A 12,712-nucleotide genomic window follows, 5' to 3' on the forward strand; every position below is an offset into this window, starting at 1 on the left:
TATTTTAAATGAAGCTGGGAAGAGCCTAATATATCTTTCTTAAAGAACAATTCAACTATCATAACCTTAAGCCCCCTCGTGGCTTATTATGCAACATGTATAAATAGCTACGTGGTAGCCATTCAAGCTATTCAGCTTTCTGCTTTTCTTTTTTGTGTGTGTCCTTCTTAGGCTAAGTAGAAAGAATCATAAGAGGTAGTTTGCTATAGACTTTATTTGGCTAACGACCAATATTAGGAAGTCCGTTTGCTTTTCACGTTACTGATGAAATGTTGCTTCGATGATTCTTTATAGCCCCATTGGTCGTTTCTGTTAACATATTCAACATGTTTAAGATATGGTAATAAATATTTTTAATTACATATAATGTAATTAAAAGCTGTTCCTTAAGGTTTAGGGTGTTAAAATTTTATTTATGGGAAGACGGGTAATAAAGTAGAAAACGCAAACGTTTTTCCAAAACATGACTTACACTGCTTTCCTCTTCTTGAAAGAAAAGCAAGCCAATAAGTCAACTCAAGACTTATCAGTCTGTGAGAGGCCCAAAGAGGAAAGAACATTACATGGTGTTGCTTTATCTTGTTATTACTTTAATTCGTTTGACAATTCTTAGGAGAAAGCTGTAATTCTTTCTGTACCCTTCAAAAATCTTGGTAACAGCTTCAGTTTATTAAAAATGTTTGTATGCATTCATGTGTTATTATATGTAGAGATACGTAATTACAGATCTTACCCATATGGATTCATTCTGTTTGTTGCTGTGCTTCAGTAGCAATTTTTTTTATCACATACTAGGATGTGAATTTATTTGAAATTTAATCATCTCATACTTTTCAAGATCATTCTTTTAAGCTGCATATCCATAGATTTCCACATATGTTTTTATTAAATAATATGTTTAAACTTCACAATGCATTTATTTTTCCTTCTTCCTTAATTTAGAGAACTCTAGTCTTGAAAACTTAAAACATGGGTATTACTATCTTAAAGCCACTACTTTCATTATTTTCCCTGTGTTTTTTTAATCAAACAGGATAGAAATTAGTGTAAAATAATAAAAATATTTAAAATTTCTATTAATATTGTAGCATTTTAGAAATATAAACTATATAAAAATGATACCTAGGAAAATTAAAATAAGAAACCAAATGAATTTATCTTTGGGGGAGTTACCATATATTCTAGCTATAGTTATAACAAATTTATTTTGAAAAATTATTTTATCTCAACCTGGGATCCTGATTAATTTCTCAAAATTAATATTGAAGTGACTATTAAAATTTATGATTATTGAATTTAAATTGAATTTACTATGTTAGTATAAATGTGAAATTGGTATATTTATAAACATGCATGCTTATTATATTTGTCAGTTCATCTAAAATAAAAACGTTAAATATGGAAATTACAGTTGAGGTGTGGAGGAAATATCCAAATGCAGTAGCCAATCTTGGGTAAGGCCCAGCTGCAGGGCGACTGTCATCTTCGGCTCTTTACTTGGCGATGGCCTGCCATCTATTGACTGGAAGCAGCGCTCACACCTGATTGAATGTGGTATCAATCAGAGCAGTGGCCAAGCCGCGAAGCCTTGGTTAGAATTGCTACTGTGTAATCATTTAAACTAGTCTGCTTAAAGCTCCAGAACTGTCCAAACTTAATTACTGATCCATTTCTTTCCTAAGCACAAAGTGATCATTATTTATCCAGAGTGAACTGTGCTTCTTTTGGAGGGGAAATTTGATTAATATATCCAGTTTGCAAATGTTTACATTGGGGAATTTTTCAACCACTTTGATTTGCCTCCCAACCAGTAAGCCTCGTAAGTCATTTACAGAGCAACCTACATTTTAGCAACTGCTAATTATGATCTGTCCACGAATCATTCTTCAAATGCGATAGTTTAAATACTACTGCTTGTCCAACACTTCAGGAAGGAGATGAAGTCGCATACTGTGTTGTCAAAGGGGACTCGTAAAGTGCTTCAAATCAAAATTTTCTTAAAGCGCATTCTTAAATAAGAAAATGTTTATAGGGAAAACTCACTGAATCTAGCGATTTCATAAGACCTTCGTAAGTACTTATATCTGAGTAGAATAGATTTTAAGTAAACTTTTGACTAAACTTTACTACCTTACTAAAAACTAACCTACTATTCTGAAAGGGTGCAAGCTAACAAGATTCTAAAATGACATTTGCCTTTTTATGTGACATATAGCATATGTCAGGACAACTGTGTAACTGTTTTCCTTTGTAAATTGTAATGATTATAAAAGTTCTATTAGATACTTTCAGATTATTGATTTAGAGACTTACATGGGGAAAAAGAAAAATTAAGACTTTTATTCATCAATTAAATAATTTTTCCCAAACAATTAAGTTTTTTACTTAAAAAAGTTGTTGTTTTAAGTTCAAAAGACCTTTAGCAGTACAACATCGTTTTTGTGTCCTAATTTCTGTATATTTTCAGATTTTGGTAAAGCTTGGTCCTGAACCTCTTTTTACCTTTCAAATAATTCATCCCAGATAAAGGTTTCCCTGCTTAATTAGTCAAGAAGGAGAGTCCCTTTCCCCATACCCTGCCATCTCTAGTCCCATTGATTTTAAAAATCCTAGGCCAAAAATGGCCACCAGCAAAGTTTTACAACACATTTGTTTATTAGTAGAGGCTGTAATTGGACATGCTTTGGGCAGTGTGTAATCTACTTACTTTAGAAAGCAACCAGGAGTGTGCTGTTTGGGGCTGTACGTGCTAAGAGCCAGAAAGGACAATACATCTTCTATGTTTAATTTTGCGCTTAGATTTCTTTGTGTGCTGTGTTAAAGCATGAGTATACCCTGCTATATCCTGCAGCTGTTTTTGTTTAAGTAAAGACTTAAAACAGAAAGCAAATGTAACTTTTTAGTAGAAAAGTTAAGTTTCATATGTTTCTTTAAGTGTTTGGAAAGTCTTCACAAAAAGTCAGAGGTATTCACTGTGGAATGGGGAGAGCAATGGCCTTCCTAACGCTCCCTCCTGGCATGGACAAGTCTTGGCTTCTGGCTGTCCGAGTTCCCGCCTCTTCCGTCAGTGCTCTCACCTGCGAGAGAGAATGGCATGTTCTGTGTTAGGGACCATCGTCAACACCGCTTCGTTTCCTTTTGCTGCTGAGTTCCCGCTTCTCACTTGGGCACATCCATGTAAAGCTATTTCTCGGGCTTCCATAGTAGAAAAAGGAGAGGTTTACACTAAGTGGTACTACTGCTTCCTCATGTGTGCCATGCCATGGCAAAAGAAGGAAAACCCTACACACCAGCAGGTTTTCATTAGCGGTAACTCTAGAGCCGTGTTGTATAGTCCAGCAGGCAGGAAGGGGAAGGTAGATTTGGTAGTTTTGAGGCTACAGCTCTACCCCCCAGAAGAGTCTTTATCCTGGGACTGTGCTTGTTGTAAGGTAGGATGGAACAAATTTCTAACTGCCTAGAGCTAAAGTGGAATTTTTTTCCCTATAAAACAATTTAAAATGGGAAATAAAAGAGTTTCAAAAAGTCAGTTCCAAGCCAGAACCTTTTCTGTTCCAAGGGAAAAGCTCTCTCCCTCTTCATTGGATATATATGGGGAATCCTAGCTACCTTTTTGAGAGCACCTCGGCTGCTTAAGCAGGACTGCAAACCCCACAAGAACCATCCATCCACGTAGTGTAGAGCCAAGGGAAAGATCTTTGTCTTTATTTTAGAGAATGAGTTGCTTGTTGTATTTTAAAACACTAAATATTTCCGAAATAGAATGCGAGCTACCGAGGTCTTTGTATCATTTTTTGGAGGCTTGTCAAACAGATCATCATAAACAACACTTTACAGAGGCATTTTCTAAGCTTTTATTTTGGTGTTTTAAATTCACTTTGCCAACTCCCTAAGGAGCCAAGAATATTCTTGAGTAAATTCTCATTTGGTTTTTTTATACATGGTATTGCTACTTCAGTATTTTTGATGAACTGTGTGTTGCTATCAAAAATTACATTTCTACCCTATTTTCAGATTCAGTTTTTATTTAAAATGCTCCAAGTACTAAAACATTACTAAGTTGAAGGTACTCATCCTGATAACTCCAAAGGTAGATCACTATTTTGTAGTACCTCGAGGCCATCTTCATGTTGTAGGGCTACAAAATAAATCAGACTATTTTATCTTTAGCATTACTTGTCTTTGAACAACTAAAATTTTTTGAATTATCAATAGAAGGCTTGTTTTCTAATCCTCCACCGATGATAACAGATAGATATAAAGTACATTTGGACAGTAAAAATTCTTAAGATTTTCAAATGAAAAGTGTTTGAGAATTTACTATCACATTTATGTTTATTTTGTATCAAAGAATTTAGTGTCAAAATTGTGCTGGTAATTTTTAAACTTCATGTTTTCAATATAATGTAAAAAATAATCACTGTATTTACAGAATAAGTCAACCTTTTTTTTTTTTTAATAAATCTTTATTTCACTGGCATGACCACATTTTGCCAGAACTTATCATTGGAAGCAATTGGAAAATGCAATTTCAAAGCAAATGAAACCTGGAATTATCAATCTCAATAAATGAGATTCATTTAAAAATAAATACTATTTGCCAAATCATCAAAAAGCAATTTTCTAAAGCTTCGGTAAAGGGAGCAAGAGGAGGAAATGAATGAGCATTATGAATTATAAATGCATATATTATTTTTCCTTTCACAATGTTTCCTCGGACATTGGGAAATTATATATAGACATTTTTTGACTGGGATAGAATAAGGCAGTTTTGATATAATTTATGTTATCAGAAGAATAATACCAATACTTTATTTATTTATTATGGGTGAAACTTGGTATTTACTTTTCAAAAATCTTGGATATACACCCCTTCCAAGAGTCAATTCCCAACAATTTTCAGTATTTTAATGTACATATATTTAAATTCTTAAGTGGAAATCAATATGGCATAGTTTTAGTGTTTGTTTTATTTTTTTGGGTTAACATTTAAATAATATCAAGTGCTTTATTAAAATAATGCTAATTTAGATTTAAGTATTTCAAATAAGCATATAGTAGTATATAGTACTCACACAGTTCAGAAAAGACTCGAGTGTTTTAGCATAGAAGCTGCTGTATTTTCACCATCTTTTAAGTAAATATCTTTAATACCTTAACCACCAGTCATTGTAATTTTGATTATTTTTTGTAGTCTTTTGTGCTCAATAGTAAGCTAACTGGACTGAATCTCTACCATTAATAACTTTCTTTCCTTTGACAAAAAGTGCCTATGCTTCTGTCTGCCCCTTAGTGGCGGACACACTGACTCTTCCATTTAGGACTCTGACCTTTACTTTAGGAGCGCCAAGTTTTGCTTCTGTTTTATGAGCTTAAAGGAGACTTTTGATCGTGTATATTTTTTGTCTGTTAACAGATGTCTCTCTTAAGGAGGACAAAAAGATGGAAGATTGCATTTAGAATTTTTATTGCCCTTTCTTCCTTCCCCAGATGTGTTCACCTTTACCAACAAAGGAATTGTATGCCATTGCAAGGGGCAATTTCCCCTTAGGAAAATACAGTAGTCGTGTAATCCCAAAGGAGTCGACATGTTTTACCTCAGAGCACTACACTTTGAAGCAGTTTCCCAACTGTGGCAGGAAACGATGGTCATATAAAGAGGCAGCCCTGAAATCTCAGTGTTCCTCCCACTCACCAGTGCACAATGGCTTCCTAGAATAACTTGTGGTTTTAAAATCTGCATGTCAAGTAATTCCTCTTCTTTGCTCTGCTACCTATACATAATGCAGAACAGTTAGCATATTGAGGTCATTGTTTTTAATATGGACTTTGAAGATGTAACCTGACCGGTCCTTAAGCATATTCCAGCTGGTTGGATTTACCATCATCTCGCCATAGAGCATCTGTGAGCAGCACTGCCATTGCTGTCGAGATGCGTCCGACATGTGGCAGCGCTCTGGTGAGAGTAGAATGACCCCCAGGGTTCCCACACAGGTGCCTCATTCGTCTGCTGAGGCAAGCTGAGGGGTGCAAGCCAGGTACTTGGCCACTGTGCCCCCAGGGCTAAAAGTAGATGCCGTAGGCGGTACTGAAGAGAGTGTGGTTGACCAAGCTTTTTTGTAGTACTGCATGTTAACAATGAGGGACAAAGGGAGAAAGCAATTCCTAACAGGTTGTCACAATCGGGAATCCCTTCCTCTCGGTTATGATAGCCTTTAAGGATTTGAGTTTGTCATTTGAATGATCTGCAAGAAAAGTCTATTGAAAGGACCTGCTGACACCTTGACATGACGTAGGTTTTCAGTTATGGTAAGCTGCAGTGATGAATTTAAGTTGAATTAAATCTTAAGTTTCAAAACTACCGCTTCGAAGGTAACTAAGAGTTTGTGATTTTGTCAACAGATCTTAGACTTGAAATTAATCTGATCCCCATTTATTATGATAACTATGAGTTTGTACATACAAGAGTCAGTCAAAAAGTATTGCTGTAAAATTGTAGAACCCTTTTGTGAACGCTATCAAGTTTTGGCTTATGCTATTGTAGCTTAGCATAGCCTACATCTGCATCTAAACACTTCTGAAAGAGGTACTTCCCACTCTCACCTTTCCCCCAAGAATTGTGCACTCTTCGATTTACAGCACATCAAACAGCAATTTTTCTATCCCTCAGAGCTCAGATTGCATTCCTTTAAAATGTTCTTTGAATTTGGCGAACAAAAAGAAATCTGAAAGGCTTTCGGTTGGATGGAGTAAGGTTTCCAAACAAGATTCTCCTAGGATAGCCCTTGCCACTGTCGAATGAGCAGGTACCTTAGTTATCGTGATGGGAGAATTTTCTCCGTGCAACTTTCCTGGCCTATTTCTCACCAGTGCAGCTTTCTCAACACAACTCCCTCATAGCCTCCTGTGATCATCCTGTGTCCTTAGAGAGAAAAAATCTGGTCAAGATTGCTCCTTAGGGATCCCCCTAAAACAGCCAACATAACTTTTTTGACTGACTTCTCTGCCTTGCATTTAACTGGCCTATCTGACCTCAGAAGCCACTGTTTTGAATAACCCCTCCTTTTTAGACACCCAAACAAGACTTAGGGACAAGTGTATTACTGAGAGAACTTGTCTGTGGCCATTCACTGACCACAGACATATTTCAAACATGCCTTGTTTGGAATAAGCCTATGTATGTAGCAGTAGATTCTGATTTACGAGTGTATGTGTATTTTCTTTGTTACTCTATTGTGAGCTTGGCAATGATGCTCTAAAACTAACAGCTGTGGCTTTTTAAAAATACCAGAAATGTTATATGAAGAAAAATGCTACATGCTTAAGTTAAAAACCTTTAAAATATTCTATTTTTAATATCTTTGGGGCTAAACTAGACCTTCCCTTTAATTGATATGCCAATACACTGGTAGATCACATTTTAAAAACAAGAATTATTCAAAATGAGTAATTAGAAATCTGTATTGCCAGCTTCATATAAATAATCTGCATGCATTTTTCCATGGTGGTATCAGCTAGGCATTGGTCAAACCCAACAGCTACTCCCTGGGAGAAAAATGAGGCTGTCTACTCCCGGGAAGATTTACAGACTCAGAAACCCTAGAGAAGGTCACTGTGGATCAAATGTGACTCGTTGGCAGTGGAACTTGAGGGGATTAAATTATTCTATCAGATTATTTTCATTTCAATCACTTAGAACTGAATATTGGGGATAGATTATAAGGTTATCTTTTAAATTATGTGATGTGTCCTTGTTTATACATACCCCTTTAACATCAATATGTTTATTTACATCTATTTTTTATTGCCCCCACATTCCTTTTGGTGGGCTGAACTTAATTTTGGACGTTTTCTTAATCTTGCACATAAAATAACATGTCGATTTTTGTCTGTCTCAGGTCTCTCACGTTTCCTTTATTGCTGTTACACTTGCACATTTCCTGCTGACCTCATTGAAGGCCTTGGAGAAATTGACTGTGAACTCAGGCCTGAAGAGCAGACCTCTTTCTGCGGAAGCCCTAAGGAGTGCCTCAGAGCACAGTCGAGAACAACGAATGGCAGCTTTAGGGTCCGATTTTTTGTTGAGGTTCTGGCTCTTTGACTTACTAGATGTAATTGTTCATGTTAAAGAGCCTCAGAGTCTTCATTTGAAAAATGGCGATAATGCCTTGTGGGATTCTTGAATGAGATGGTAAATACACGGAACACAGTGCGAGGCAATGTGTGAACTGTGTTACAGCAAACCATGGACACAGTGCACCCATAAACATGACCTCTGGACTGACCTTAGACTCAGATGACGTGTCATTTGAGAGGACTACTTTTTTTCCCCAAAATAAAAGGGTTCATGATAACATCTTTATGCTGAGTTCCCCCCAAAATGTTTTCTTTTATGGTTTTATTAAAATACAGTACCCTTTGTTAACATAATCATTTCTCTCAGCTTTTATTTTCCATTATTTATACTTGTTCTTTCCAAGAAAATAGTTAAGATACTTTACATTTAGCCAATGTGAATTATTTATTTGCCTAAAAACTTTCATTGAATTTATCTGAAAGTCATAATAATAATAAAGTTAGATTGCAAAAGGGCCATTTTCTTTTTCTAGTGAAAATGATTTTATGTAAAACAAGGACCATGGAAGATGTAATGTATCATTTTTGAAAACTAGGTACCAAGCTAATGTATAATTCTTCAGTGAAAACATCTGTATCATCTGGATATAGTTACCTACTCACTAGCAAATGAAATGAGGTAAATCTTTGCTTCCCCTGTAAATAATGAGGATAATATGAAATCAAATTCGCCCTTCCACACTACCCCTAATTTTTTTCCCTTTAAACTTTCCTGCTGAGGGTAGAAGATTTATAGGAATCTGATGGTGAATGAAGCACATCAGTTCTTTGCACTTCAGGTAGAAGAAGTCCGTGCCCCCATGATAGATGGCAGAAACCAGCCTGATTTGTACCCCAGGCTTCTGGAATACGGGCTGCGTCAGTTGTTTTGCACGCCCCTTAGTCATATTTGCCGTGGGTCCAGCAAAAAAAAAACAGAGTGGGGGTGGGGCACAAAACTAAGCACTTTGTCAGGGCATGTGATTTGCATTCTTTCCAAGAGCATTCCTGTTCCATGTTTGCTCCTTATTTTGAGGCCAGCATGGAGATGTACTCATACAGTAAAAGAAAAGAAAGAAAGCTTGGCTTTCCCTCATCCATGGAATTCCCTGCTTTTGTGACTGACGGGGAAGAGTATTTCAGGAGAAGAAGCAGGATGAAGGAGCTGCTGTGGGTTTTCAGTCATGTAGAGTTATGGTGAAAATGAAAAGCTTGGGGTTTATTTGAATCCCCTGTGTATTAGCTAATAAACAGAATAGGTCTATGGTTCCATTCTTCTACAATTTTTCAATGGAGGCTTATGGACAGTTGTGTGTAAAATATACAAGGAGATTTGAATATGCTAAGCATGTCACATAGAAGATATACAGTAATGTGGTTTCTCTGTTTTATAGTCCACTCTAATAAACATTCAGATCAAATATCCATGTATGTGTTCTTTCCCGTCCCTTCCCCCACACCTTCCCTCCACGCCCTCCTCATCCCTTCCACCCAGCATCAAAGCTTGTGGTCCTCCTCCATCCGTGGACTAAAAGGTTTCTTTGTAAGCCAGGCCATTTGTCCATCATTGTTTGGGGTCCAAACAGTGGTAAGATACCCTGTCACCGATCCCGCATGCTATGAATGGCAGCTTCTCTCCGGACAATTGGTGGAGGGGCCGAGAAATATTCCTGAGAGGATTATTTAACCTTTCAATTTAGAGGGCACAAAGCCTGGCTGATTAATGAACTTTCTGATGGGCGCCGATAAGCGGATCTAATTCTTTATTTCCCCTAAAGGTGATTCCTTCTCCTGTCCATATTACTATAATCTTAAACATAAAATGTGGCAAATAGATTAAAAAACAGCACTAAAGAGTTTATCTGGCTGGCAAACTGAAGGAGCTAAATTAAAATTGGTAATGGCAGCAGTGGCTCAGCCTCGTATATGGTTTTTAAATGCACTGCGTATTCTGAAGAGACTTATTCTCCAGCTCGCCTGGTAATGACTGCTGTGGGTGCACAGGCTGGGGCTGGCTTCTGTTATCCCCACCCCCACACCCCAAAAAAATGAGTTGTGTTATCTGGATGGCTGCAGACACATGCGCATCCCCCTTTCTCACTGCATGGGCAGACAAGGTCGATAGCATTACAAGGTATTTGTGGCAGTGCTTGTTTCAGTTTTCAGAGCTGCCAGTTCCCAGGCAGATTTGAATTACAAAAGAAGAAGCTGGCATGAAAATTGAAAGGTTTTATCGGCTGGTCTGAAGCCTCATAGCACATTGCTTATTTATGCAGTCCATTTGCACCAGGAAATATAAAAAGGAAATACATTTTTAAAATAAGGCCATAAAGACCCAGATATGTTTAAGATGGCAAATAAAATATAGATACCTATAATATCTTTCCAGGAAACGATTTTCACTTAATGTTGCACATTACTTCAGGAGAGCATTTATGTTGCTGTCATAAATTTGTGCGTTTGTGTCACTATGTAGGTAGTCTCTGGGGATTAAGAAGGAAGCCTTTGCTAACTTACTTTAAAATTAAAATAGATGGAAGGCTAGCCCTACAGTTTGAAGGCTACATTGGAAATATTTAAATAGGGTGGTAAATTAAACTTAAACTAACATTTTTGCATTCCATGTAAAATTAGCTATGGCCCAGTGAGTAAGTGCCACTACCTTTGGAGAAAATTGGGATGCTGTTTAAGCCGTGAAGATTTGGAGCATTCAGGGAGTGGATTGCCGACTGTGACCCTTACTGTCTGCATATATGCTCATTGTTCCCTGCTCAGTGAGGCTTTCTTTTTCCTGTGTGTGTGTGTGTGTGTGTGTGTGTGTGTGTGTGTGTGTGTGTGTGTGTTGGTTTTGTTTGGGGGTTTTTTGGGGGGGGAGGGCGAGGGAGATCCTCAAGCATATGCTTAATTTATTTTAGTCTTCAAATTATAATCTTTCAGATTTTTCCCAGTACTCAATGTTGTAAACATATAATCCTACCACGACTAGGACTTAAACCAACAATTTCTATCTACTGATGTTACTTTTACATAGGTTTGACTTATTCAAAAGAGAAACCCTCGTGCGCTCCTTTAAACGCGGGGTTGCATAGAATGAAGACATAAGCATACAAACATCAATAGTGGAAGGACTTGAATAATTAATGATTTTACCACTGGTCATTTGCCACCTTCAACCCACTGGTTTGTAAAACTGAAGGCTATCCAAAAGAATGACAGGAAAGAAGTCATAGGTGTCTAAAACAATACCAAATCAATAAAGCAACACACTTTTATTCGGCTGCAATTCAGCCTAACACTGATTAAGAATTCACTTTCCAATAAAGCAAATTACTCTCAGCCAAACTAAAAGCTGCATTTTTTTTTTTTGGTTGCAATTTCCCTTTTCACCACTGTCTGATACCTTTCTCATGTTTTCATGACCTGGATTAATTACTTCATGTATTTTTTTAACAGACAAAATATCAAAAGCATACACGTCTGCTGCATGCTAATGATGCGCTGTACATTTTTTTCATGAATTTTCATAAGGATTTTTTTCTACGTAGCATGTGTGGCTTAATGATGTAATCACCCGATAGACTAGAAAATGCTCCAAAGGAGACGTTCCGGTCTGTTGTGTACATAATACATGTTTCAGAAATCTGCCTAATTAAGGAATTACCCGATGGATTGGGAGCTGTTGGGTACATGACAGAGTTGGGGTTTTTGTTGTTGTTACTGTTTTTAAACATGTAAAGAATATCATAGCCATATCCTTCTGGATATACTTTTAATGGCATATTTAAGATGTCAAGTAGCAGTGTCTGTCCACTAGAGTACAGTTCAGTTTTCCCCTCTCAATAAAACTAAAAGCTGGAAATACTTCCTAAAGGAAGCACTGTTTGGGAAATCGTTTCGGAATCTATATCCACAGCCTGGCTTGGGAAAGGCCTGGAGTTCAGGTCCCCAGGGTGGGCATCTGCTCCAGGAAGCCACTGTCCAGTGAGGAAAGGGTGCCAGCCGTCGCACTGTTGGCACTGCAGGACCATCCGTTCACTGTCAAACGACACTCCCGACTTTGAAATCCCTTCCTTCCATCGCGTTAGGCTTGGTTATGCTCTGGCTCCGTTTCTGATGGCATTTCTTTCTAGTGGAAGCAAGACCACAGGAAAAGAAGGCATCTTATTTCATTTCTCCTTGCTTCCTCTCTGCCAAAGAGACGCTCCCACCTTTGTAGGCCAAATATATCTGATTTATAGACTAGCCAGTAAAAGTTAACCGAGTTTTCAAACCAAAAATATTATTTTAAATTTAAGCTTTTGTGTTAGTTAGAACCAATTATTGGCAGTATATTAACAAGCCATATGAACTTGTCATGGCCTCAGGCCACTTTCGCAGGAGGAATTTGGCTTTGGTTTGGTTAGGTTTTAAATCTGTGAGCATTAGGGGGAGGTTTGTACTGTTGATGCGTTCATGAAAGCATACATTGGAAATACTCTGAAGGAGAAAGCTTGTTCACAGCATGAAAATCATAGTGCTTTACGAGGCGCATATACAAATGGGACCTGTTCAGGAAGACTGCAGCTAAGTTTACCCAGTGTTAGTTTGGTTGTCAGTA

At 37.3% G+C, this 12,712-nt stretch overlaps 1 protein-coding gene across 6 annotated transcripts in view; it reads left to right on the forward strand.

Annotated features, from left to right (window-relative positions):
- Nucleotides 1-12,712, forward strand: part of ZCCHC7 (zinc finger CCHC-type containing 7) — a 204,611-nt gene that overhangs the window by 167,756 nt on the left and 24,143 nt on the right. The gene's annotated exons all lie outside the window — the stretch shown is intronic.

This window comes from Tenrec ecaudatus, chromosome 10 (assembly GCF_050624435.1).
Source record: "Tenrec ecaudatus isolate mTenEca1 chromosome 10, mTenEca1.hap1, whole genome shotgun sequence".
Classification (NCBI taxonomy): Eukaryota; Metazoa; Chordata; class Mammalia; order Afrosoricida; family Tenrecidae; genus Tenrec; species Tenrec ecaudatus.